The sequence below is a fragment of the Pleurodeles waltl genome, chromosome 3_1 (assembly GCF_031143425.1).
Source record: "Pleurodeles waltl isolate 20211129_DDA chromosome 3_1, aPleWal1.hap1.20221129, whole genome shotgun sequence".
NCBI lineage: Eukaryota > Metazoa > Chordata > Amphibia > Caudata > Salamandridae > Pleurodeles > Pleurodeles waltl.
The window spans coordinates 705,935,699-705,961,580 of NC_090440.1; the positions used below are offsets into that span (position 1 = coordinate 705,935,699).

Consider the following 25,882-nt stretch of genomic DNA (forward strand, 5'->3'; position numbering starts at 1 on the left):
ATTTGTCATCGCCCTTATGTGTTCTGCTGTAGCTTGCTGTCCCTCATGCAGCTTGCACATGTTGTTATTGAGAGACACCAACTGCCTGTGCATTGATCCCATGTTGTGATCAATAGACACTAACTGCCTGTGCATTTATCTCATGTGTTTACATTGCATTGCACTTTCAAATGGATGCCTCAAGGCCACCAAGCAGTGATGGGCCCTCACCTTCCTCTGTGCGTTGTCTTCCTTCTTCTCAACGCCTCCTGAGGGGAGTAGACTGACGCAGGAACAGGGACTGCTTGCTGTCTTTTGGTGCCTCTAACCTCTGGAGGTGGTGTATGTACTTCTTCCTGCAATTCATCAGAGTCCAGGGTAAACTCAGGGAGGGGTAGCACTCTTGCCCTGCGTCTAGTTGGTGCTTGTACGATGGACTCACTAGTGGTTGAATCTGACTGTGGCTGACTTTCGTCACTCCCCCCTTTCCACTTTCGGCTGCGTTAGGGCCCGGAACATCTGCAACAACAATGTGCAGCATGTCATTCATGATGTTCACCTTGGGTTTGTAATCTCACAGTCACTTTCATGATAAACATTTCCCCTGGCATAGTGTCTCTAATTGTTTCTCTGCTTGGTTTTACACCATCTTGCTATTTATGTAGTAGATGCACTTTTGGTGTATGGACTACCACTCCCATAAGGCACTGTTGTGTTGAATGGAATATGTGGTATGGGCTACTTATCACTGTGCATAGTGCCATTGCAATTTTCTAAGGGGCATTTGTACATGCACATATGGTGATTCAAATCATTACTGTCCTTACCTTTGATGGTGCCGGTTGTGCCTGAGGTGTCAGTGACAAAACTAACTGCTTCAGGCAACAGTGTTGACTCCACCATGTCTTCCATGGGGGTGGACGGTGTCTGGGTGGGTGGTCCTCCTCCAGTGCTCCTTGCCTCCTTCAGCCTGCTTGCTGCCCTCTCTTTGGCACGTGATCGCAAGTCGTACCAGTGCTTGCATATCCCCTTGATGGAACACTGTGAAACACCTAGCGCGCACATTTTGGTCTGGAGGTCAGTCCACATTTTTCTCTTCTCACTTTCTGGGTCCTGTAGTGAGTGTTTGCCAAATAACTGGTCATGGTTCTTGACCACGTCTTCTGTGAGCACCTCCAATTCCTGCTTACTGAATTTCAGTTTACACTTTCTCCTTTGTCCTTCCCATTCCAGTCAGTGGCCGTAGTTTTTTCTGGTCCTGGCTGACTATCCTGAGTGCCTCCCTGGTGCTGGGTCTCTCTGCCTGCTCCTGTGGCTCAGGCTTCTGGAAACAGCATGCACTGACTCACTTCCTGATTGTGATGTCATCAAGCTGCTCTAGAATACAAAAATCACAATTTGCGATTTCCAAATACTGATTTGCTATTTTACTGAATCGCTATTTGCTACTTACTATTTGTGATTGCGAATTTTAAGAAATCGCAAAACATTCTGCGATGGTGTTGTTACATTGCATTTTGCGAATCCCAGTTAGAGATTCGGTATAAATCGCTATTTGGTATTCGCAAATGCGAACCTTGATACATCTGGCCTATAGCGCTCTGAAAGCATGCAGTAAGGCATGGTATATAGGTGCCAAAAATAAATAATTAAAATACAAAATGCTAATACCTCTGCCCTAGCAAGAAAGAAAACAAGAAACCTGTACTTGACCCATGGGGTGATCTGCCCTAAAAAGGGAAAGCACCCTAAGCAAGGCTTGGCGACAACAAAGAATGTCCCCCTTTTAGACCTGACTTGACAGCATAGCTATTGTCAGACGTAATGTGATCACCCTAAAAAATAGCTCTTGGGAGTACTACAGTGAGGGCCTCTGGTGCCACCCATATGTTGAAAGGCAGTGGTACTGGATTGGACAGAAGTTGTGTGGTTCCACATAAAAAAGTACTTTCCCTCCACCTAGCTCTGATTATTTTGTTCCTTAATCCTGCTGCCTAAGCCAGCAGCATTATAGCTGCCTGAGCTTGAACTTTCAGGGGCACACACATGACACTGTAATGCAGTTGGAGTTGATTGAGCCACATTTGTGTGCTTCAACTTTAAAGATTGCTTGTATTGCATTTTTTTGGCTTGTGACAAAGTTTATACTCCATACAGCGTGACTGAATTGGTTATGGTGGTAAGCTAATGAACTTGGCTAGAGAACTGATCTGTTTATTATGAAATGTTATGATAAAAGTAATAGATCTGACATATATATTGAGAAAAGCATATGTTAAGCCTACAGATAGATGTTTTTTACATGGAATCCCACAGATTACCATAGTAGGCAATGGTTTTGGTCTTGATTACCCCTTGTGACAAAATGCGGATATAGAAGTTTTGTCTGCAAGAGTTACTGTACTGCCACCTTAGGACAGATAGTATTTTGCTTAGCCAGCTACAATTTTGTGACTATGTGTCTGATGGTTGCCTTGTGGAAGGTCCTGGGCACCTTGGGGAAGGTCCTGGGCATGACTATGTGTCTGATGCTTGCCTTGTGAGGTCCTAGGCAGGGGTGAGCTACCCTAAGTGATCAAGAGAGCGATGTGGCCAGAGGTGGCCACACTACAACAGACAGACATGGCCCGGTGAATGCAGCAGCTGTCATCTTGGGTGCTCTCCCTGTGGCTCCCATGGAACCTACGCTCTGCCATGCAGCACCTATGTGCAATGAACGCACATCCCACAGCAGCACCCAGGGAAAACGTGACCAAAACTGGGGCACCTCGTCAGTGGACGACCAAGGCCTTGTTCTTGCTTCGGTTGCCACCTGCACTGCTTAGGCAACGGCTATCCCAGGATCTGGAAGCAATATGGGATTTCTGCCCGTGGTGGAGTATCGGAAGACTCAGTGTGGGTCCTCCAGAATTCATGGAGCACGGAGTGCCCGCTCTTCCATAAACTGGACTGGGCTGCCTTCCTCAGTGCTTCCTCTCGCTGCACTGCATCACCTTGCACTGTGCTGTCTGTCGCAGTGAGCACTGAGGAAGATGTTGACAGGACGTAAGTCCCCCCGGAGGCGAAAGGCAGTGGCATGGGATTGACCCAAAAACTTTGTGATCCCCCCAGGATTGTCGCATAAAAACCAGAGAAGTGGCCTATACAGCATTGAACCTGGGGAGAATCCCAGCCTGCAGCAGGGGACTGACCGATAAGGAACAAACCCCTCAAATTTGTGCAGAGTGGGGGGACCCACTTCTTTAGAGCTGGCCACGGCCCACCCTGCTTGCACCCTCTACAAGCTCGGGACACTGGCGGACCATGTGACACACCTTTGCACACAGCCCGCTCAGTTGCTGCAGGCCTGTGGTGCTGAGGGGTGTGGCGCCTCACCCATAATACTTTGCTTGCCAAGATCCTCCTGGAAGACATGCCCTAAGTCAGCAGCATAACTTCCCAGTGGGTGCCAGCAAGTCGGACTTGCCTGTGGGGAGAGAAAAGGGGGGCAGGCAATGCCCTTAAGGACACTGGGGGAGCCTGCTCTTGCACCTAGGAACTTGTGGGGCATAGATGCCATTAGTGTGCTCTGCTGCCCATGCCCATACTGGGGTCTGCTGCGGCGAAGCTGCACTTAAAACGCCTGGGAACTAAGAAGGTGTGAAATGTGACCAAAGCCACAGCATCACACCCCCTGAAGTGAATGGACACTGCAAAAAAGGGGGGTAAATGGCTCACCTCACGTGACCGTGACTCACTGGTCTATGGCATACCCTGACTGGTCTTTGCTTTCTAGTACGCCCAGTGACTCGACTACCACCCCTCTGACTCCACAGTCATTTATTGCAACCAACCACAATGAAACCATGGTTGATGGAAAGTCATTGAAGGCTAGCTCAGTCTGTGATATGTGGAGCCAGAACACAGTGGGGGCAACTTCCAAACAGAATGCCTCAACCTCGGGGGCTTCCAACTGCCCCTCCTCAATTCCCATTACACAAGAATATATGGATGGCTTCCTCAGTGAAATCCACTCCAATATTAGCTCCTTAAAGGCAGAGCTCAAATCATGCATCATTGAAGTCCACAGAGGTTGCGGAACTGGGTGATAGAGTGGACAATGTCAAAAGCTCTTTGGACTTTGAGTCAGAGGAACAGGAAACGCTATGGCAGAACATTTGCACCCTGGAGGATCAATACATGGATCTGCAGACAAAGCAAGAGAACCTGGAAAATAGGATCAGGTGGAACAACATAGGTATCAGGGTCATCCCCAAGGGCCAGAAGGTGACAACATCATCATTACATGTGACTTCCTGTAAGCTATAGGAGGCCAGACTGATGCACCCACGATATGACTTGATCATGCCTACAGAACCTCAATGGCTCATCACCTGCCAAAAGCATGCCTGACATCCTGATCCGTGTTCACCTCTTTAAGGACAAAGGAGCACTAATGTGCGTTGCACGGGGAAGGTGGGCTTTGTCTTCAGGTGCTGTACCATATGGCTCTTTTAGGACTTATCCAGCACTACACTCAAAAAAAGCAGAGACGTTAAACAAGTCATGGATTACCTCCGAGTATAGAAAGTGAAATATCGGAGGGGGCACCATTCAGCCTAATCTTTTAATGGAAAGGGAAAACCAAATCAATGTGCACCCTTGCAGAAGCCATAGCACTGCTGGGCTTGTCGATGGAGGAATCCCCCACAGACAACAAGTGAACTACATAGCACCATCAGCCTGGTTGTTGCAGTGAATGACACATAGTGGGTGTCAGGCTTATTCCTTTCCGCAGGAGTGAAATGGATACAATGATGGTTCCAGACTTCCCTATGAATCTAGCGGACTCCAGTAGAAGTCACACCTCACCTTCCGGGACGAAGGGGCGAATCTTGACCAAGACCAGACCAGACTTCCTTTGTTCAATGTCAGGCATCTTTTCAGGTTTCTGTAAATGTAAAAACAATCTCTAGTACTAAAATACTCAAATAAAACTTTTTCCCAAATTCTAAGTAATTTAAGCTTTATTTACCTAATGTTCCTTTCTTTAGGTGCTGGTTTCTGTAGGCTGAAATGGCTATGTAATACTTCTAGAATAAATTCAAGATAATTACTTCCACAGGTAATAATTGAAGATACATGTAAATATATAACAGTTCAAACTACTACCTACTCAAGTGCATGGCCTTAATAAGCCTAGATGATCAAACATCAATCTTTTACAGAATTAAGTTTCAAATCAAAGGTTCCTATGCTAACTCATCTTTCATCTTCCTGCAAACGCAAGCATACAGCATTCTATTAATCTACCTATGAGTCGCTCTACAATAAGAAAGTCTGTACATACACTCACAACTAACTAATATGAGTCCTTGATTATATTTACACAAATGCTGCTGGAAACAATAATAAATGTCTTTTTCATTCCTTTAGATGAAATAATAAATAAAAAAAATGGTTGACTTCACCATTCAGTGCAACAGGATCCTATAAGCTAAGTCATTTTTTCTTGTCTTTTGGAACACTTCGTAAATGTTACCAATGTGTCAGTTGCCTGCTTGAAATAATGGCCTTTGTTTTTTCTTTTGCAGGATTCCACGGATGCAGAGAACAGAGGCCGGGAAACCGCCTACTTCGACGAAGAAGGAAACCGCCGTACGAGGATGCTGAGCGCTCGAAGAATGCAATGCGATGAGTATGAGGATTCCAGCACAGGGGACTATGGGGAGAGGGAAGCTGATGATGAACAGGCTATGCATTCCACCTTAAAAGGCCCGCCGCATTATACATGTGGCACCCAACAGTGGGCTCCACTGCCAGTCCCAGGGGTGATATGCTGGGATTTCCTGAGAGAACTAAAGCAGAATGTATTGCCCATCTCTAGAACATGAACGCAGACTCTGGCCAATCCTCTCAGCCTTCACAACCCAGACCCTTGCCACAAGCATTTTGAACGACTGTCCCGGACAGTGGCATACCTTTTCTGAGTGGGACTTCTTGTCAGGACAAGTAGTGAAGTGGGGCATGGACGAGGAGCTAACACTTGACATCCCTGTGCAGTCCAGACTAAGTTACGATTACTTAAGGGATGTTCCCCCCCATATGATGCCCTCGTTTTAGGAGGGCTACACCTCTGGAGGGGACTTTGGTGATGACCACCTTCCTCACAACTACACAGGAGATGTCTAGTTTGTCTATGTTAGCCATTGTTTGTTGTGATTTGTTACCCTTGCAGGTGGTGTAGGAGGTTATGGGGGTACTTCTCGAAAACCAAGTGGGCCTCTGAAGACTTCTCATCCCCAGCCAAATGACAGGGGACATATGCCCAACTAAACTCCTGTCTCTTGATGTGCAGGGACTCAACTCCCCTAAAAAGTGCAAACAAATATGGAGATATTTATCCCAACACAACATGGACATAATATTCTTGAAGCAGACGCACATTCTCCCCAGACACCAGTCTGGCATGCATCACCCTAAATACAGCAGGGGTAACCTTTCTCTGCAAATCCAACATCGTGCCTAAACAACATTCAACGGTTAAGGATAAGGAGATGTGCTATCTTAAACTTACTATCCAGAGGGTGGGTTCCTCCTTGACACTCCTGAACATTTATGCACCTAACACTGCCCAAGATTCCTTCTTATGCTCCCTTCTACAGGACCATTTAAAAGATTTGGTAAGAGACTTCATAGTGGGGTGCGACTTTAGCCTGGTTTGGGAGCCTTTCTTGGACAGAAATCATGACTCGCACCAGGAAACAAGGGCTATGTTGGCCCTCCTTGAAAAGGAAATCACAGAGCTTGTTCTAGTGGAGGTTTGGTGACACATTTTTCCCGACACATGAGATTGTTATTTTACTCTGATGTGCATGCCTCTTATCCAAGAATCAACTATATCCTAATTACCCATGCAATCCTCTAGCAAGTGCGACAGGTGGATATCTCCAATATCTCTATTTCAGGCCAGCTCATGTGATGATGCAATGAACTGGAGACTGAGGCTGACCAGGCAATTTCATGAGGTGGTGGCTACAACCCAATATACTGAGAGACCCGGTGGATAGGGATAGAGTGGCTGAGGCTATCAAAGAATATTTTCAAAATAACTCCCATCGTGATTGCTCCCCACAAATCCTATGGGTTGCTTTCAAAGCCACGACCAGGGGTTCCCTCGTCACAATAGAGAGTGACAGGGACTGAGGATCAAGGCTCTTGGAACACACTGTCACCACTGAAATACAGGTGCTGGAACAACAAGATAAACAAGACACTACTAAGACAACCTGCAGGAAACTAGCTATCCTGCATGTCCAGCACAGATCACACAGCATGAATCAGGCTGAGTGCTCCCTGCTCTACTTGAAGCTGCATTTTTATGACAAATGGGGCAAGATGTGGGCACTTCTGGCATGTAAACTGCACCTCCAAAGGGCCAAAACGCACATTGCCCAACTCAGACATTAAGATGGCAATTGGACGATCACAGAACCTGACAAACATAAAGCTTTCCAAGACTTCTACAAAGCCCTGTACAGAGGGAGTGATGATCAACCCTCCAACATACACCAGTAATTAAGTGACTGTGATTGAATGCCTATCTCATAGGAAACGCCTCAAAGCCCCCATTTCACCTGAAGAAATTCGGAAGGCACTCCAAACAAAGCCTGTGGGAAAGTCCCCAGGACCTGACAGCAACTCTGTCACATTCTATAAAATGTTCCTACAGCTTTTTGTAGATCATCTAACACAGCTGTTGAACTCCTATGGGCCCTCCGGGACTCTGACTCCCATCATATGTGAGGGTGAAATTGTTCTCATCACTATGACTAGGAGAGACCCCACCAACTGTGCTTCCTACCACCCCATCACACAGTTGAATACAGATGCTAAGCTTTACACCAAGGTCCTTGCGCAGCGTCTGTAACCCCTTCTCCCATCCCTTAATAATTCAGCCCAGGTCGACTTCATTGGCAATCATCAAGGCGCAGAATGTCTGTTGCCTGGCTTAGCTGATGGAAAAAGCCCATAGACAAAATATCCCCTCACTCCTTCTCTCACTTGATGGGGAGAAGGCTTTTGACTATGTGACCTGGGACTTTATGTAAGAGGTATTACACAGGCTCACACTGGGCCCATAGATGATCGCTAGGATCATGACGGTCTATTATCCTCCTTGCCTTTCTTCACCTAAATGCGAGCAGGAAAAGAGCCAGGGTTGCCCACTATCCCCACTTCTCTTTGCCCAAGTGGGGAAACCACTGGCCAGCTAGATCTGGGAGGCCCTCAGTATATTGGGCTTCCCCTTTTAGAGTACCTCCCATAAAGTGCACCAGTTTATGACTGAATTTCACTTGACCCTCACAAAGCCCTTTGGATCAGTGCCAAATGTAGTTAGCCTCCTTGAGGTCTTTGTGCAGGTTTAGGGTTTCAAAGTTAATCTGGATAAATCACAAGACTTCAGTATCACCACCCTGGACAAACTAATATCATCCTTGCAATCCCTGGCTCTCTTTCACTGGGCCCAGTGATCCATCCGCTACCTAGGCCTCAATATCACATCACATCTTGAAGGCTGGATGCGGGCCGTCTCTGTGGCATGCAATTGTTGAAGACCTGAGATGATGGAATGCTTGTATATATCATGGCTAGGTCCCATAAATATGATCAGAATGAGCATGCTAACCAGAGTGCTCTACCTATTTCAGACTCTGGCCACACTCATCCCTAAGGCTAAAATCTGAATCCTCTAAAACAAATTGAGCTCTTCTTGGGAGGGGTAAAGCCCTGCATACCTAACAACCTCCTGATGACATTAGCCACATGGGGAGGCCTCGCCTGCCCAAACCTGGTGGAATATTACTGGGCAGCACCAACCCACTACACGTTGGAATGGGTAGTTTGTGAAAGCGAAAAAGTGTGGTTCCGTATGGACCGAGAGGGGCATGCAGAACTCTCTGGAACTTGGCCTAGGAGTCTAAAACCAGTCACCTTAGAAGTGCATACTTAGCCAACCCCATAAAATAGTGCTGGACATATGGGACAACATAGCTATCAGGAGGGGTTTTACTACCATTCCTTGCCCAATACCCCATTTGTGTGCAATGCAGACTTCATCCTGGTTCTGGACCCCAAAGCATTCGTGACCAGGACACAAGGGGACTTTCAAACCCTGAGCAACCTCTTTCAGGGTCCTCTTTTAAGATGTTCGAGCAAAACAAGAAAGACTTCTTCACCAGGAAACTGCTCAACTCCATTGGGCACGCCATCCTGAAAACTTCCCAGCCTTAACCCACAATCTCACCCCTTTGGAATCCTTAGTCAGGTCATTTAAGGGCACGAGGGGGCTGATTTCTAAGACATACACCACTATCGAGGTCTCCAAACCTCGCACTATGCACATGTATCATGCACGGTTGAATAATCTCTGGGACAGACAATTTTGGATAAGCAGTGGGATATCCTATGGCGAAGACCCCAAAGAGGCATATGAGCCCACCTCACAAGGAGTCAGCTTTGAAAGTAATCATTCCAACACTTAATTCCTGATAGACTCTCCCATGTTTCTCTCCTCCCCCATGACCTGTTGGAGATGTAATGGGGACATGAATACGTTTATACATATTTGGTGGTCATGCTCAGTGAATGGTGGTCATCCTCGGAGATCTTAGGTCATATCAGGGACGTGTTGGGTTATCCCTTGCGAGCGACCCTGCCACTGTAATTTTGGGGCTGAAACCATCAACACTAGAGGCCATGACTCATGCTGACTGGGCATTGACTCACCACATGATAGGGGCAGCTAAACAGTTGATAGCATTATTCTGGAAGACGCCTGAGGCCTCACCGATGGCCAGCTGGTTCCACAGTTTGTGGCAGATGATCACTATGGAACATATTACTCATGCTCTTTCCTATTCAGGGAAATCTTAACTCGCCAGTGGCAACCATTGATTGATGACTTAACCAAACTTGAATTCCTATGCTTTAACCCCCCTACTCAGCGCACTACACCTCTTTGATTGATTGAATGATTATGTGGCCATGCCTCTTGCCGTGGGACGTCACACTAATACATCTGGGGCTGTACCCGTGCCTCTCTACCCTGACCTACGAGGCACTGCTGACCATCTCCCACATTACCTCGTTTCCCCACCCAGTCCCGTCGGGGAGTTGATTTGTACTGCTACAGCACTGAATTGTGTTTGCAAAGGTCCCATAGTCATCAGCGTGGTGGGACTAGGTGCTCTCCCTTTGCACTGTTTCTTGGGCTTCCCACAGGTCCACCTGGGCACCTTCAAGCATGTGGGTGATTAAGCATATCGAAATGTTTGATCATCAGCTAATTTGTTCACGTGTATTTGGAAAACTCAGTAAAGATTTTTATGGAGAATCCGCTACGTTTTCATGGCTGCCTGCTGAAGTTGCTTTTCTCATAACTATAATCTCTGCGAGGAGATTGGGGGAATTTGGGGACCTCAAGTTTGTGCCGAATCACGGGGTGGGAGAGGAGTAGGGAACAGGGAAAACTCTGGGAGGAAATGCTTCTCAGACACATGGGCAATCATGGCAAAAAGGTTTGGGAGTGGAGGTAGAGGGAGTGGTTGTAGGAGGTGTCTTGGTGGATGTCTTGGGTGCATGTGCATGCGAGGAATGCTTGTGGGTACTGAGTGTCTGTTGGGTGGGTGAGAGTGGGCGTTTATGTTTTTTGGGAGGAGTGGGGGAGGAGGTGCTGAGAGATGCTAAGCTGGATGGGTGAATTTCTGTTGGGGTGGTGTTTGTAGGTATGGAAGATGTGCTGCATGTGGGTGTGTCGGTGGTTGTGGTGTCTGCGGATGTGGTGACTGTGGGTCTGATATTGTGCTGACTGTGGGTAAGATAGGAGTTGTGGCTGAATCAGTGAATGTTGATGTAATGGCTGCAGGTGTGTCTGGTGTAGTGTCTGTGAAGGTAAGGGTGATGGGGGAGTCTGTACAGGTAGTGAATGTTGGTGTGTCTGCAGGTGGGTGTTGTTTGTGTGCATGCCGGTGGTGGGTCTTGTGGTGCTTGTGTTTGTCTGTGCTACCCTTGGATGTTGAGGTGGATGCATGCTTGTCTGTCTGTGTGCATTTGCTGGGTTTGGGACGAGAGGTTTGGGATTGGGAAGAGGTAGGTTGAGGGGGGATGGTAGACAAAGGGTGACTGGCTGCAGTCAGTGTGGTGGCCAGAGCCTGAAAGGATCTCTGTAGGCCAGCCAGTGCACAGTGAATGCCCTCCAGGAATATATTGCTCTGCTGGACTTGAGCTGCCCGTCCCTGGATGGCATTCACGATGTTCGACTGACACACAGAGATCGACCTCAAGGGGTCAATAGCCTCCTCACGGAGGGCAGTAGGGCTGACTGGGGCAGGGGCAGAGGTGCCTGTGGTGAAGGAGACGCCCAACCTCTTGGGTGAGCGGGCACGGGCAACTGGGTGGGGAGCTACAGGGAGGGCGGTGTTAGTAAGGGGGGTGGCAGACTGAAATGGTGCTGGGATGGTCACAGAAGGGTCCACCACCACCAGGGAATGTCCACTAGAGGAGGATTCCGAAGATGGCATGAAAGATACGGTTTCCCCCATGGCACTCCGCTTATCCTCCGTGCCACTGGGTATCTCGCTGTTGCTGGTAGCAGCACTCCTGGTCCTGTGGCCTGCAGCATCCCCACTCGCCTGTGCCTCTTCTTGTTCACCTGCTGATGCTGATGAAAGGGTTTGCTGTGAGGTGGAAGCCACAGGGTTGGGGGGGATTGATGTGGGCAGGCTGAGGCAGGGAGTCGTAGAATGACCAGGTGTCCCAGATGGGCCAGGTAGGTCATCAGCGTCTGGGCTGGGTGAGGTGGGGCATGCAGGAGAGGGGCATTAGGTGTATAGGTGGAAGGTGTAGTGAAACATACAGTGGACTGGGAGTATTTGGATGATGAGGAAGCATGCAGGACATGACAATTGTGTCCCATGGTAGTTGTGGGTACTTACCAGAGTCCAGGTCACCAGGTATTCCAGTTAGGCCCTCTGGATGCAGAATGTCAAGACCTTCTCCTCCCAAGATGTGAACGGTGGGGGGAGTAGGTGGGGGCCACCGCCAGTCTTGTGCATGGCGATCTGGTGTTGTGATGCCATGGAACACACCTTCCCCCTAAAGTTGGTTCACCTCTTCCTGATTTCCTCCCTGGTGCGTGGATGGTTGCCTACTGAGTTTACCATGTTGACTATTCACTGCCACAACTCAATTTTCCTAGCTATTGAGGTGTGCTGGACCTATGCTCTGAACAGTTGTGGCTCTACACTGACGATTTCATCCACCATGACCCTCAGTCGTCGGTGAACCAGGGGCGCTTTAGTGGGGACAAGGTAGTGGTTGTGTTGAGGGTGGGGGTGGGTGTTGTGTGTGTAAGGGTGCAGTGTAGGGTGATTGATGGGTTGTGGGTGGTGCGTTGTGAGTGATGGACGCTTGTGGTGTGTGTGTGTGATAGTTATCTGTGTTTTGTGTTGGTAGTGCAGTTGTGTGGTGTGTGCTGAGTGAGATATGTATGTGTGCCTATGGTGGAATGGTGATATATAAGTGTATTTGCCTCCTCTCAGTGTATGTGAAAATCAATTTTGTAGTAAACGATTGTGGGTTGTGTGGTGGTGTGTTGTATAGTACAGTGAATAGGTGTGTCTGGTGTGAGTATGTGTGTCAGGTGTGGGATATTCAAACTGTCCAATGTGGTGGTGTGATCCGACGGCAGTGGGTTCTGAGCATGGCGGTTCGCACCGCCAATGGTATATCACAGTGAAAGAACCGCTGTGGTGATTTGTGGCTCATAATCTGGAGGGTGGAATTGTGTCGGGCTGGTGGTGGAACCGCCTCTTTCCCGTCCTCCTGTGTCCTGGCGGTGTCGGATTTTTGGCAGTTCTCTGGCGGTCTTCAGAGTGTGACTCTTAATACGGCGGTCGGTTTACCGCCAGCATGGCGGTTTCTTGGCAGTCGCCACTGCGGCAGTCTCCCGAAAAGACTGCCAAAGTAGTAATGAGGCCCTAAGTGTTTTTAACAAATTTTTAAATGACACACCAGTAGGGTCTCAAACCCACAAAGATGTCCAAATTGCACTCACAGGCAGAAACAAGAGAGCCATACATATCTCAGCATATAAGTGCAAACAGGTGTGAAAATAGGCATATTTTTACGTGCAAATTCACTTTTGCAATTTACAAAATATGTGTTTTCAGTAGTAAATCGGTAAACTCAAAGGAAATATTACACCATTGCAGTGAAATACTACATGGCTGTAGATCTGCTCTGAAGAGCAAAAAGTTAACATTCCACAGCAGGAATGCAGTGAACGTGTGGTAGCAGTTAACATGCGCAAATGCACTTTTGCTATGCCATACACCAAGCGTGTGAGTGCTTGTGGAAAGCAGCAACTCTTGCAGCTTCCATGGAGTTGTCCATGGGACCCTGTATTACTGAACAGGCACACTATTCATGTTTTTGTCATAGTGCACCTACAAGTGGAAGCACTTGGCCCTGACCGGGACAGTGTGCCCGATTACAAAAGAAAAAGCACTCTCTCCATGGCAAGTGCAAACACTGATAAGTTGTGTCTATATGGGGAGAGCTTCAGTGAAAGACCCCAGCAGTTTGAAACTGTGGCTAGGTCTTCCACAGCAGTTGGACCCACCCTTCAAGAGTGGTCAGGGCCCCCAGCCAGGCAGGGACATAGCTTAGTCAGTGAGATGTGTATGCATATCACATTTTCCAACTAAAAAAGTGTTTGGATGCAAAATGGAAGGGTGAGATGACCTGCTGCTCCCATGATGAACAGAGCCAGTTCTGATCTGCATTATGTGGACCTCTATCTGTAGTGGCACAGTGTGTGAAAAATGATGGATTGGTATACTACCCCTAGCGATTGCAAGTGGTTAGACTACCTGCAAACATTCATCCCATCACTTTTTGGGTGTTTGATTTTCAGTAGTACACTTGAAAACATGAAACTAGCACAGTTTTCCAAACCTACTACTGCCAATATTTGTAAATTCTAAAAAGTAGTATATTTGCACAATCAAGGAGTGTGTTAAGATTTAGTATCTTCTAGTTAAGCTGGTCAATTTATAATTAAGTGAAATGGGAAACCCGAAAAATGAACAAAGACATAGCAGAGCTGACTCAGGGCCCCCAGACCCAACTATGAAGCCAAGCATGCATTTATTTGGGGAATGTAACACCCCTCGTGAAGCTATGCCCCTGCCCACAGGAGGGTACAATTTAGGCACTATCATCCAGGGTGTTCTTTGCGAGGGTCCCTATTCATCCCAAAAGGCAGCCGTCAGGGTGTACTTTGTGTGCCACCTCAAAAGTGGTGCACAATCAAGGCACTCCCCGATTGTACCTTTTAACTCTTTACCCGCTTCTGTAATATGGCATGGGCACAAGGGCAAAGGTATACTCTCATCTAGGTGGGGCCACATTCCCAAGTAACTGAGGAAACACTCCCTTCAAATCATGATTAAAATTGAAGAAGGGACCTCACAAGTGTCTGTGGCCCCTTTTTTACTATCAACATATTACAGTGCAAAAATCGTGTGAAACACCCACTGTGCTGCCAGGGTACGTTGTGTAATATGAAGCCTGGAATTATTTAGAACTCCCAAAAATGCGTAAATGTACTCCAATGGTGAGAAACCTGTTAGAATTGAGTTATATTTCTTTGGTGAATTAGACCCTCAGCGTCAGTGTTATCTTTCTAGGATTTATGTCTCAGATTCTTTGTTTCACCAATGCCCTTTAAACAGTTTCTTTACATGAGCGGCCATGTCTCAGTACTTGGTTCTCAGTATTCTGGAGTCAGTGTCAGCTTCTCGGGGAATTTATCTACAGTATATTTCCAACTATCCTTGCCACCCTTGTCCCAGTGTCTGTGCACCAGTGTTTTTGTACATCTGCCCTTAACCTACTGATATTTTTCCGTTGCACATACCCTGGTATCCTTGTCTGGCTTTATACATCAGTGTCCCATTGTCAGTGACCAATGTCTTCACCTCCGAGTCCTTGTCCAAGTGGCCTTGCTCCAGTGTCTATCTCGTTCCTAGAGTCCCATTGTCTTTCAGTACTTTTATCATTACCCTTATTTCAGTGCCCTTGTCTCACTGCCTTCTCACCACCATCTTTGTCCATGTGTTTGTGTTCCAGCACTCATAACCCATTGTCATTTTTCTAGTGTCAGTGTTCCTGTCTCTGTGTCCTTGCTCTGTTGTCCTAATTTCCTCACTCCAGTGCCCTTGCCCCAGTTTTTCTGTTCTATTCCTAGGAGCCTAGGATTTGTGTCTTAGGTTCTTGTCTGAGGATGCGCGTCTTGGGGTCCATGTCCCAGTACCAGTACGCTGTTTCAATGTCTGTGCTTATGATGCAGTGCTGATGCCCCAATCCTATTGACAGGTTACATATATGTTTCAGAGGACTCCTGGCCCCTTTCCTTGTCCTAGACTCCAGTTCCTACTATCCATGTTAGCACCTGTGTCTCTCCATGTCTGTGTGAGATTGACACAAGGTTTGCATCTCAGTTCACTTGCCTTATTGTCCATGTTCCACTGTCTTTATCCCAGTATGTCTGTCCTGTTGTCAGCATATGCTGCTCAGGATTTATGTCCTAGGCTCTAGCTCCCAGAACCCTTGCCATGGGTGCGCCAGTTTTCTCATGTAACTCTCCTTGTCCCCCTGATTTTGTTCCAATCACATTTAGAGTTTGGTGGGTGGGCTGCTATGTCTCCCCCATGGTGGTACAACCATCATTCCACAGTTGAACATGTGCCATATTTAGAGTATTGCTGGTCAGGTCAGCCATCCGCCATAGCAGAGTGAGGTCTACTGGTGGTCTTTGGCTGTTTCCTCCATTTGGGGATATAACTCCATTGGTGTGGTGGTCCACCATCCACCATATTTGAAGTAATCCACCACTATTGAGCGATAGATTGTGCTAGATTCGTATTACATATGGAGCAAGATTATAGTCTATTTAATCAAATATAAGTGGAACATGTACAGTGCACATCCTGAACTCAAGTAATTAAAAGTGCTTTAATGTGTAATAACAAATAAAAAGGAGGTTCTTTGAAATAAAATGTTTGCCTAGCATCACACAATTTGGACAAGAAGGAAGCTATACTGATTCCAGGTTATCTGGTTTCACATTTTGAAATTCAGCCACCAGACATATATCTCTGTCTCTCTCTTTCTTTCCTGTTTTACATCAAAGGTCAATGTTTTGTCTTTTATTCTTAAAACAAGACGAAAAACCCACACAATCATAGCAGACCTATCTCGCAGTTACCTTTTCCAGCAAAAATTGTTGAAACAATCATGAATCAACAATTAACTACCTTCATGATGGAAAATTATATTCTGGATACCACTCAATATGGTTTCCGTAGTAACTATAGTATGGAAACCACCCTTATCAAGGCTACTGAAGAGACTAGAGAATCACTTGATACAAGAGGCAGTGCCATTCATATACTTCTAGATCTTACAGCAGCTTTGGACTCTGTCCACCATAATCTTCAGATTGATAGCCTGCGAAACATCGGGGTAGGCGGACCCACTCTTGCTTTATTAAGCTCCTTCCTTCTTGACTGGAAGCAATCAGTCACACTTGATTAATTTACCTCAGACTCCTTTTCTTTTCCCAGTGGGGCTTCACAAGGGTCATCATTAGGTCCCACACTTTTTCACATATATGACTTAGGACTGGCTGAACACATTAGAACTTTTGGATTTTCTCTCACTTCTTACACTGACGACATGCAAATTGTGGTTTCTATCACTAACAATGAGCAAGACATTGGCTTAAGACTTCTCAATTGTATAAGAGTAGTAAATGAGTGGATGACAAATAATTGCCTGAAACTCAATTTAGAAAAAACTGAGGTCACCTTGTTTGGTAACTCAACTTATGTCTGGGCTCCTTCTTGGTGGCCACCGGAGTTAGGAACTCTGCCCATTCCAGTAACATAAGTTTGCAATCTAGGAGTGATACTGGACAATAAACAAACCTTTGGAACTCAGGTGAATGCAGTCAATGAATCCGCCTTCCATACTTTAGAGGCACTGAAAAACTTCCTGCCTTACATTCCACTTGAACTTCAAAAAACAGTAGTGAAATCTATGGTTCTTTCAAAAATGGACTATTGCAATGCTCTTTACCTGAATATGTAACAACAACTGCAAAGTCTTCAGAACGTGGCTGTCCGAATGCTTCTGGGCATCCCAAAATTGCAGTTAATCTCTCCGGGATTCAGACAGCTTCACTGACTACTGGTCAGCCAACAAGTTACTTTGAAAGCCCTCTGCATTACTTTCAAGGCCCTACATGGTAGCGGACCTTATTATCAGAGGAAAACAAATTTAATTATACTCTCTCCAGAGGACTTTAAGATCTTCGAATGCCAAAAATTTTACCATTCCCAGATTTAGGCTTTCTTCTTGGGGAGGCAGGAGTTTTGTAACTAGCGTGTCCAAATTATAGAACTCGCTACCGCTCTATCTGAGAGGTTAATCACTAACCTCCAGGGCGCATTGTCCATTGGCTTCAGTTAAGCGCCAAGACACCTTTGGGTATACGTGCCCTCAATAAATTAAATTGACATTAAATCACTGATTTATCCACAGGCCATGAAAGCGTCACATCACATCGTGCTCCCAAGCTCTTCTCCTTCCATCAGTTCATGATCATTTATCTTTTAAAAGTTTTATTGATTCTGTCTCTAACAGGGCTGCTATATCTCGCTGGTCCTGTTAGCTCGCTGCAGTGCTGACAATGGAAACAAATGTAACAGTGGGAACGCACAAACTGAGGGTTCAGAAAGGGCAGAAAAGGAGAGGTTTCATGTTGGGTCATCTTCTACAAACTCTGTCAAAGAAATTTACAACAAGCACAAACTTTGTAGAGCAATACTGGTTTAATTGATTAAAACAGCAGGCATTTTCAAATAGCTTAGTGCTGTACAGCTGCAAAGATGTATGCTTCCCCATAAAGTGTCAGTGTATTTAACTGGCCAGCTAGCAAAGGTGGTTAATGCACTTGCTAGAGAGGTCTGTGTGCAATCTCTGGTCTCAAGCTTGAATCATCATACAATGGCTTAGAAGGTGGATGTGCCTGCCGCAGAGCTTTACAACTATTATGTAGGTCAGAGATCCACACTCTGTGTAACTTGGCACATTAATATAATGTGACTGTTGCAGAAGGCCTGTGTAAACAGTAGAAAAGTTCCAATCAGGTTAATTTGGTTTTATGAGGTTGCCAATCCATGGAAGCTTCTTAGCCACTACATACACTAAATATGTGCATGTGTCACTTCACAATGAACATGTGCATGCGTCACTGCAAGTGTCCCAGTGGTGACGCACTGTACTAGGACAATTCACTAGGTCATCCCAGGAACCCGGTTCCAGTTTATTCATGGCTAGGTCATCCCAGGACCCTGGTTCCAGATCATTAATGGCTAGCACAACCGGAACTCTTCTGGTTTCTACTCTATTCCAGCAGTGTTCACTGAAATTCCCTTATTGGGATTTATTTGACCTGGAAGCGAGTTAGCAAGGCACGGCCAATCCGTTAGGGTGGAGGGACCACGCCTCCCCACCTTTTGCCCCTCATGAAGAGTGCCGGTCAGGCTGAACAAAGGTCAGCCTGACAGACACTCTTCATGTTCAGGTCAGGCAGCCAGGAGCAGACTTGCACGATTTGCATAGACTCCTGGCTGCCTAAGCTGAACTTTGCTGGGCTGAAGAGGTCACAGCTCCTGTGGGCGTGACCTCCTCGGCTCAGCAAAGGTGCCTCGAGGCCCTCCCCCGGGTGACAAGGGAAGCGTCACCCACTGACTTCGACCTGGGCGTTTCAGGTTTAAGCCCTGAAGCGCCCAAGGCTAGTGTCAATCAGTGATACCTCGTCACAGAGTGGGGTGGGATCAGCAGTCTCACTGACCCCATCCCACTTTGTGACGAAGTTGGGACTGCTGCCTTCCCTCATTGGCTGACCTAAGGTCAGTCAGTGAGGAAAGGCAGCAGTCCCAACCCTCCTGGGACCTCCGAGGCTGAAGGTAAGTGTGTGTGTGTGTGATCTTTTCAAATGAATGTTTGGTGCATGCGTGCATGTTTGAATGTTGATGAGTGTTGTTAATGGATGTGAGTGTGTGTGTGTGTGTGAAAGAATGAGTGTGAGTGTGCTTCCCGCCCACCCCCCTCCCTCCTAAAACTGCCGGCCGCCTCTGGAGTTAGCTATGTGTGAAGGCTAGCGTAGTGCAACATGCACACTTTTTCACCTGGATGAAGGTCTAAGTCACCACCCAGGCAAATGCCCTGTCAAGATCAACTAAGGAAGCCCTTGCACTTCTCCCCTGAAAGATACCACATTACAGGGTGACCTACGCTATACCAAATGAAGACAGAATGAGTCAGGTGACATTTATTATTTGCTAGCGATTTCATAGACACAGCAAGGATGTGACAGTGGGGTGGTTTTAGAGCTGAAGTGATAGAAAAAGCAAAAAATAGTTACCTTTTGCAGCTTCCATTTTTCATGTCTCTAGAAACCACTATAAATAGTAAAGTCTCCAAATACGTTTGTTGTTTTGCCAGTAGTCTATGAAAACCTTTAATTCACATACTTATCAAAAGCGAAGCAAACATAGCTTGTAATAACCAAGTTGATGTCAAAGGCCTAGTTCAGTTGTGTTCTTCAGGGGCTCGAGTATCCAGGGCTCTCATTCTGTTGCCATTTTTTGTAAAGGGAACTAACCGGATTAGGATCAGGAGTCTAAAAATACAGTGTAGGAAATTAGGAGGTGAGAGGAGGTGGGGGGAGTCTAGAAGCTATTTCTAAACGCTATCCAGGATCTGGGCTAGCCCCAGTGAAATATGCCAAATTTGTTGTGGTGTGATTTGCCAATACTGGGAAACATTCAGCAGTGCCAAAATCTTGCATACTTTCTGATTAGAGAGGTACCCTGTATGTGGCCGGTGTATTTCTTATTTTCTCATCGAGTTGGGCCCAACACATTGGCTTCACTTAAAGGGCCATCAGGCCCCTTTTTTGGAAACTTCTTCTGGCTGGGGGCAGTCTAGAGCCTAGTACCTAGATGCCAGTGGAACAGAAGAAAACAAAGGCACTCTGCCTATCACTTCACAAGTGCTTAAGAGAAACTATGATTTGGAGACACGTTTATGACTTTGTTCAACCCCTGTATTTAAGAGTTATGCATGCACTGTAGAATGGCAGGTGTGTCTGTTGGTATGACTAATGACACTGATAATTTTAATAACATGTACTAATTATTTATTTATTTAATATATGTTATAGTGCTACTGTAGAGGATTTTTTATTTTTGTAAATCATTAATAACGAGCAGAGTTTCACATTTGATTATACCTATACACACTGAAATAGCACTATTACTTTTAAAACAAATTTCCTATGTCTGAAAGAAGTGCTCTTTCCTGACTGTGGTTAACAACACCTCAATTTGGGCCAAGCAGCCATGTTTTCCACCCTTGCCCTCCCCCTCCCCAGCACATCTCACTGTCTGCTGTTTCGCGGCAAGCAGTAAAGTGGAATGTTATTTCTTTATTTCCATTGTAAATATGAATAGGGTGGAATGAATGTGGTGATTGAGAATGATTTTGGTGTATTAATGAGGTGTTGAGATATGTGCTTCGTAGTGAATTGTAATGTTGTGTGTGAGGCTTTTGATTTTCTGATGCTCATTTTAAGGTCAATTGTTGGTTTGGTCAATGCAATGTTGATAAATTATTCTTATTTCTGAAATGAATCAAAAAAGGTTTTGGTTATTATGATTAGTTGGTTTGGTTATACACACAAATAGGGATTTGTCTGAACTAACGAGTTTCATTTCTAGGAGTTTGTGTGCCTAATTTAGGTTGGTGTCTTTTGCGCTTTAGTGCATAGGAGTAAATGGACTAGCCAGAGGGGGATTACCACTGTACAGGAGCCTGCCTAATGTCAATTTAGATTGACAAGTGCTGCGAAGGTGCTAAACCTGTTTCTGTAGTTTGTGACATTTGCTTATTTTACCCAGCTGATTTTCTGTTTAGGTTGAGAAGACAAGATTAATTATGTTTGTGTGCGGTTCATTAAGAAAGGCTGTGCAGTTGTTTTCTTATTCACTGAAAAGTTGACTGTGATTGGTTAAGCAGCTGAGGAGTCGTGTTGGGATTGGTGAGATGCCACCACAGAGTCACTCTGTCATTGGTTGGTTGCTGTCAAGCTGTACTGTGATGGGTTGACCATTGGCATAGCTGCGCTGGCATTGGATTTTTTCACTAGCTTATTTTGTGTGGTTTTGGGATTATTTTGAGTGAACATGATGGGGGCTGTTTTGAAAAAGCCTTGATCTTCTAGCATATCTAATACAAAGGGATAGAAAATGCATTCAAATGGTATGCCTGCATATGAAATGATGCCATTGTTTTTCTATGTATACCTGGATTTCTAAATGACATGAATATACCTCTTTTGACAAGGACTTGCAGTTTCCCTTGGAGGGTAGCTTTAACATTAAAAAATTAGATTTCATGAGACAAACAACGAATGATAGAAAGTGGTTACCTAGACCTACTCAACTTGAGGCATTTAACAAATGGGATAGGATGACTACAGAGAAATAGAGAACATTTTTGAGAAGCAGCTGAAGGGTTTACTTGAGTAAGGAGTGGTTAGAAGGCAAATGGGATCATTAGGAAAGATTCTGGAGTGAGGATATGATGGAGGTAGTGCGCGTTTTCCTTGCAATAGTCAAGGAGACAACAGATTAAAAGAAAACAGGTGAAGGAGACAGGGAGAAACAGACTAAGAACAAGACTCAAATGAGGAGGATAACTTTTTGAATTATCTTGTGAAATTCAACATCTCCATATACTGATTGATTCTCGAGGCAGGGGCAAAGTTCTGTAGTGCCTGACACAATGGCAGATGGTGCAAGTGTACCAGCACAGAGAGTGACTACTGCATTTGCAGTTGTATCTGCAGCAGCAAGTGGCCCAACTGTAGTAAATTTTATTAATGTTTAGACACTGTCTTTAAAACACACATACAAATAAAATCATTTAATTGAGCCCCCCACCCCCCACACCACCACCACCAGCCTTTCATACTTCTAATACAGGTTATAACCTAGGTGCCCGACACTTAATACATAAAACAACTCTGCCCAAGCACCCCCGGCCCTAAAATATCTAACACTCTTGACCAACCCTCTTACATCACTGATCCAAACATGTTTTCAAAAATGTTGCCAGGGCGCATGCAACATCTAAAAATTCCATATTCAGCAAAAGTGCAAGTGCCTCATTACATATTTATACCGCAATCCACATGTGCACATTAATCTCTGCATCTGAGAGGGCTGCAAATTTTCCAGCCTTTAAATAACAGAAGTTTAAAGCTAACCGGAATTTTAATAGGACTAAGCAGAGCTGGGCATTGGGCAGCACTGATGTATACAGAAACGCCCTCCTATTTTCCCCAGATTCAAAAGGGTCTAATCTCTACATACTGAATATCAGCCAATCTGGACTCTATCCTACAGGCCATTTTAAGTTCAGCTTTCGAAAGATGGGAGGCCTCCATTATGATAAAATCCTCCATTTTTAGGGCCTCCACACTAGCTACTGAACTTTTTCTGACCTGGACCGTCCACCTTAACTCATTCCTTCCTATCTCTGCAGTACATTAGGCCAATATCTTCTGTCCCTCCGAGGACCAAAGTTTGTCCCAAAATCGCAGTTGCTTTATAAGCTAAAAATGTCCACGCCTGCAAATCCCCTCCCAGTCTTGTTACCTGACTCCCGCACTATTTCGGAGGGCTAACAATTTTTTCAAGCATTTATTCTCACATTTCTCCAATCTTCCCTCCGTGCTTAGAGATAATACCTCTATCCCACAAAGACATTGAGTTGGGAACATTGACTTATATGCTTTTAATAGTGGAGACCAGGAGGGGCCCCTGATGGCATTCTTAAAAAGGACTAGGGGGGTCATTCTGACCCCGGCCGGTGGCAGTAGCCGCCGGCCGGGCTGGGCCCGCCAGAATATCGCTGCGCGGTCAATAGACCGCCGCGGGTATTCTGGGTTTTCACGCTGGGCTGGGGGGCGACCGCCAGAAGGCCGCCCGCCAGCCCAGAGGGAAACACCCTTCCATGAGGATGCCGGCTCCGAATGGAGCCAGCGGAGTGGAAGGGGTGCGACGGGTGCAGTTGCACCCGTCGCGATTTTCAGTGTCTGCATGGCAGACACTGAAAATCTTTGTGGGGCCCTGTTACGGGGGGCCCTGCAGGGGCCCCCAGGGGCCCCACGACACCCCATACCGCCATTCTCTTCCTGGCAGTCAAAACCGCCAGGAACAGGATGGCGGTATGGGGGTCGGAATCCCCATGGCGGCGCAGCAAGCTGCGCCGCCATGGAGGATTCCCCAGGGCAGTGTACCGCCGGTTTTCCGTTTCTGACCGCGGCTGTACCGCCGCGGTCAGAATGCCAAAGGGAGCACCGCCAGCCTGTTGGCGGTGCTCCCGCGGTCGTTGGCCCTGGCGGATTTTACCGCCAGGGTCAGAATGACCCCCTAGGCCTCCAATCGTTGCCACTGCTCCCATCTCCACCAGTTCTTTATGCCGGGCTCAGGTCACCTGCCTTGTAAACATCATACGAGATACTTATAGGATGATAGCACCTCAACCCTTCTATTATCTGACAACCATTTATATGATTTGTCTCTTTTCCCCAAAGGGAATTATTTTTGTTTTTTCCAAATTCACCTTTAGTTTGTTAGCCTCATAAAAATGATTGAATCTAAGCAGCTTTCTCCATAAGCCTACTTGGGTCAGATCCAAAATTGCCAAATCATCTGCATAGAGTAGGCAAAGCACATGCCTACCTCCTATTTTAGGTGAGCACGATAGGGTCACCCCCAAAGCCCCCGGAATGTCAGCTAGGAACAAGAAGAACAACATGGGTGCCAAAACACACCCCTGCCTTAACCAATTTCCGAAAAGTATTCTTCCTGAGAGGGCCCCTTCCAAGTCAAGTTCCACTGGGCCTAATTTTCAGAGTGCAATTCCTGCAGGGGAGATTTTCTGCTGCCTTAATTTAGTCCAGAAAACACTCCCATCTACCCAATCAAAAGCTGAGCTAGAATCACCAAAACGGCAGAATAAACTCCCAGTTGTTTCCTTTGCATTCTGCCACAAGGCCCATAAACTAAAAAAATTATCTATTGTTGAATGCCTGGGTTTAAACCCCCCTGTTCCATTGGTACAGTTCTGTTGCCTTCTATCCAATTCTTCAGGGAGCTAAAATAACCTTGGAGTACAATTTTGCACCCACATCCAGAAAGCTTATCAAACGATAATTATCTGGTACATTCCTCTCACCCTTTTTATGTATTGGTTTAACTACTGCTCCAAAACTTCCTCCCCCAAGTTTAGCCAGCTCTCCCTTGCTGTAGTCTCTCTAGCTCTATACATTAGCTTAGAAAGGTTACTCAGTCAGTTTCTGGGACCATACTTCTTGCCGGTTGAGACTCAATACCACAACCCTTTTTGAAACAACTTCCAGAACTGCCTCATATCATTTTCCTATACGGTCCTAATCATAAGGTCCCAGTTCGACTGGGTTAAGGTCTGCTACTTTAACTCAACCAAGGCCTCATACTCCATCTCTTTACATTAATAGGCCTCATTTGCATTAAAGGAGTTCTTGGAGCGCCTTACCCTTCCTGCCTTTCTTAGTTTGTTTCTAGCAAATACACAATCCTCATCAAACCACTGCTGCTTAAAAGTCTGATAAGATGGATCCTTTCTTGCTTTCTTATTACACCGCCTCACAACTGGTACCAAGCGGTCAACTACCTCTGCAGTGGTTTTTGAATACCATACCTGGATTGACTTCTCTGTAGCTCTGCCATGGTCCATTTCATGGATAATGTGATACTGCTTCAAATGGTCCATGTATACTTAATCGATCCTCGTTGTCAGGCGTTTTGGAAAATCTACTACCATCGCAATCACACGCTCCCTGGATATAGGTGCTGTAGCTATGTCCACATTTAACCCCCAGGGATCACTGACCCTTATACCTAACACCTTAAATTCCGTACCAAGATCAAAGAACCGTGCCTGAATGAATATATAATCAATTGGACACTGCTGGTTCCCACCCATACAAACCTGAGCTGTTGTAAGTCCCCCTTAGAACGGCCATTTAAGCATATAAACCCTAGCTCAAAAAAGAGCATCAGTAATTTCCCCCTCAAACTTTGATTGCATACATTTTGGGAAGATTGTGTTGAGGATTCGATAGCTCTCTAGTAAATCTGGGGCCCCGGCATCAACCTGACCCGGGCTCAACTGAAAATGCAATGACAGCTTTGCCGAGCAGTAGTAGTGATATTATGGATGTCTCTCCGGTTTCAAATGACATACCTGCTGCTGTTCTTGCTGAGTCTTCTAAAGAGAGAGGTATTAATGTTGGGCTTTTAAAAACTGAATTTGGGGAAGCAGCAAGGTGTGCAAAGGAACCGTGTGATAGGCTTGAGGAACTGGCTGATGAATGCAAGGTTCACATTAGTAGAATGAAAAATGTGCAGAGAAACTGGATTTAACTAATTATGAAACAGATGAATTAGATTTAATAACCTTAAGAGCTCATATTAAGGATCTAGTTAAGAAGACAAAGACATAGAGTGATTTGAAGAAATACAGAGGATGCTGGAGAAAGAAGGTTACTACTAAAAAGCAACCTCCAGAGACAGGAAAGAAGACCAGTGATTCAGAGTTAGAAGCAGTTTCAGAATTTCCCTTCAGAGCAGTGCATGAAGAGAATTAAGTGCATGTGTCTTGGATGAGAGGTGATATT

General features: G+C 45.9%; 1 long non-coding RNA gene across 1 annotated transcript in view; it reads left to right on the forward strand.

The window, feature by feature from the left end:
* Positions 1-25,882, forward strand: part of LOC138284529 (uncharacterized) — an 81,384-nt gene that overhangs the window by 42,092 nt on the left and 13,410 nt on the right. Inside the window, exon 3 of the long non-coding RNA XR_011201412.1 lies at positions 5,395-5,656. This is a non-coding gene — a long non-coding RNA (uncharacterized lncRNA). The remainder of the gene's footprint in view (positions 1-5,394; positions 5,657-25,882) is intronic.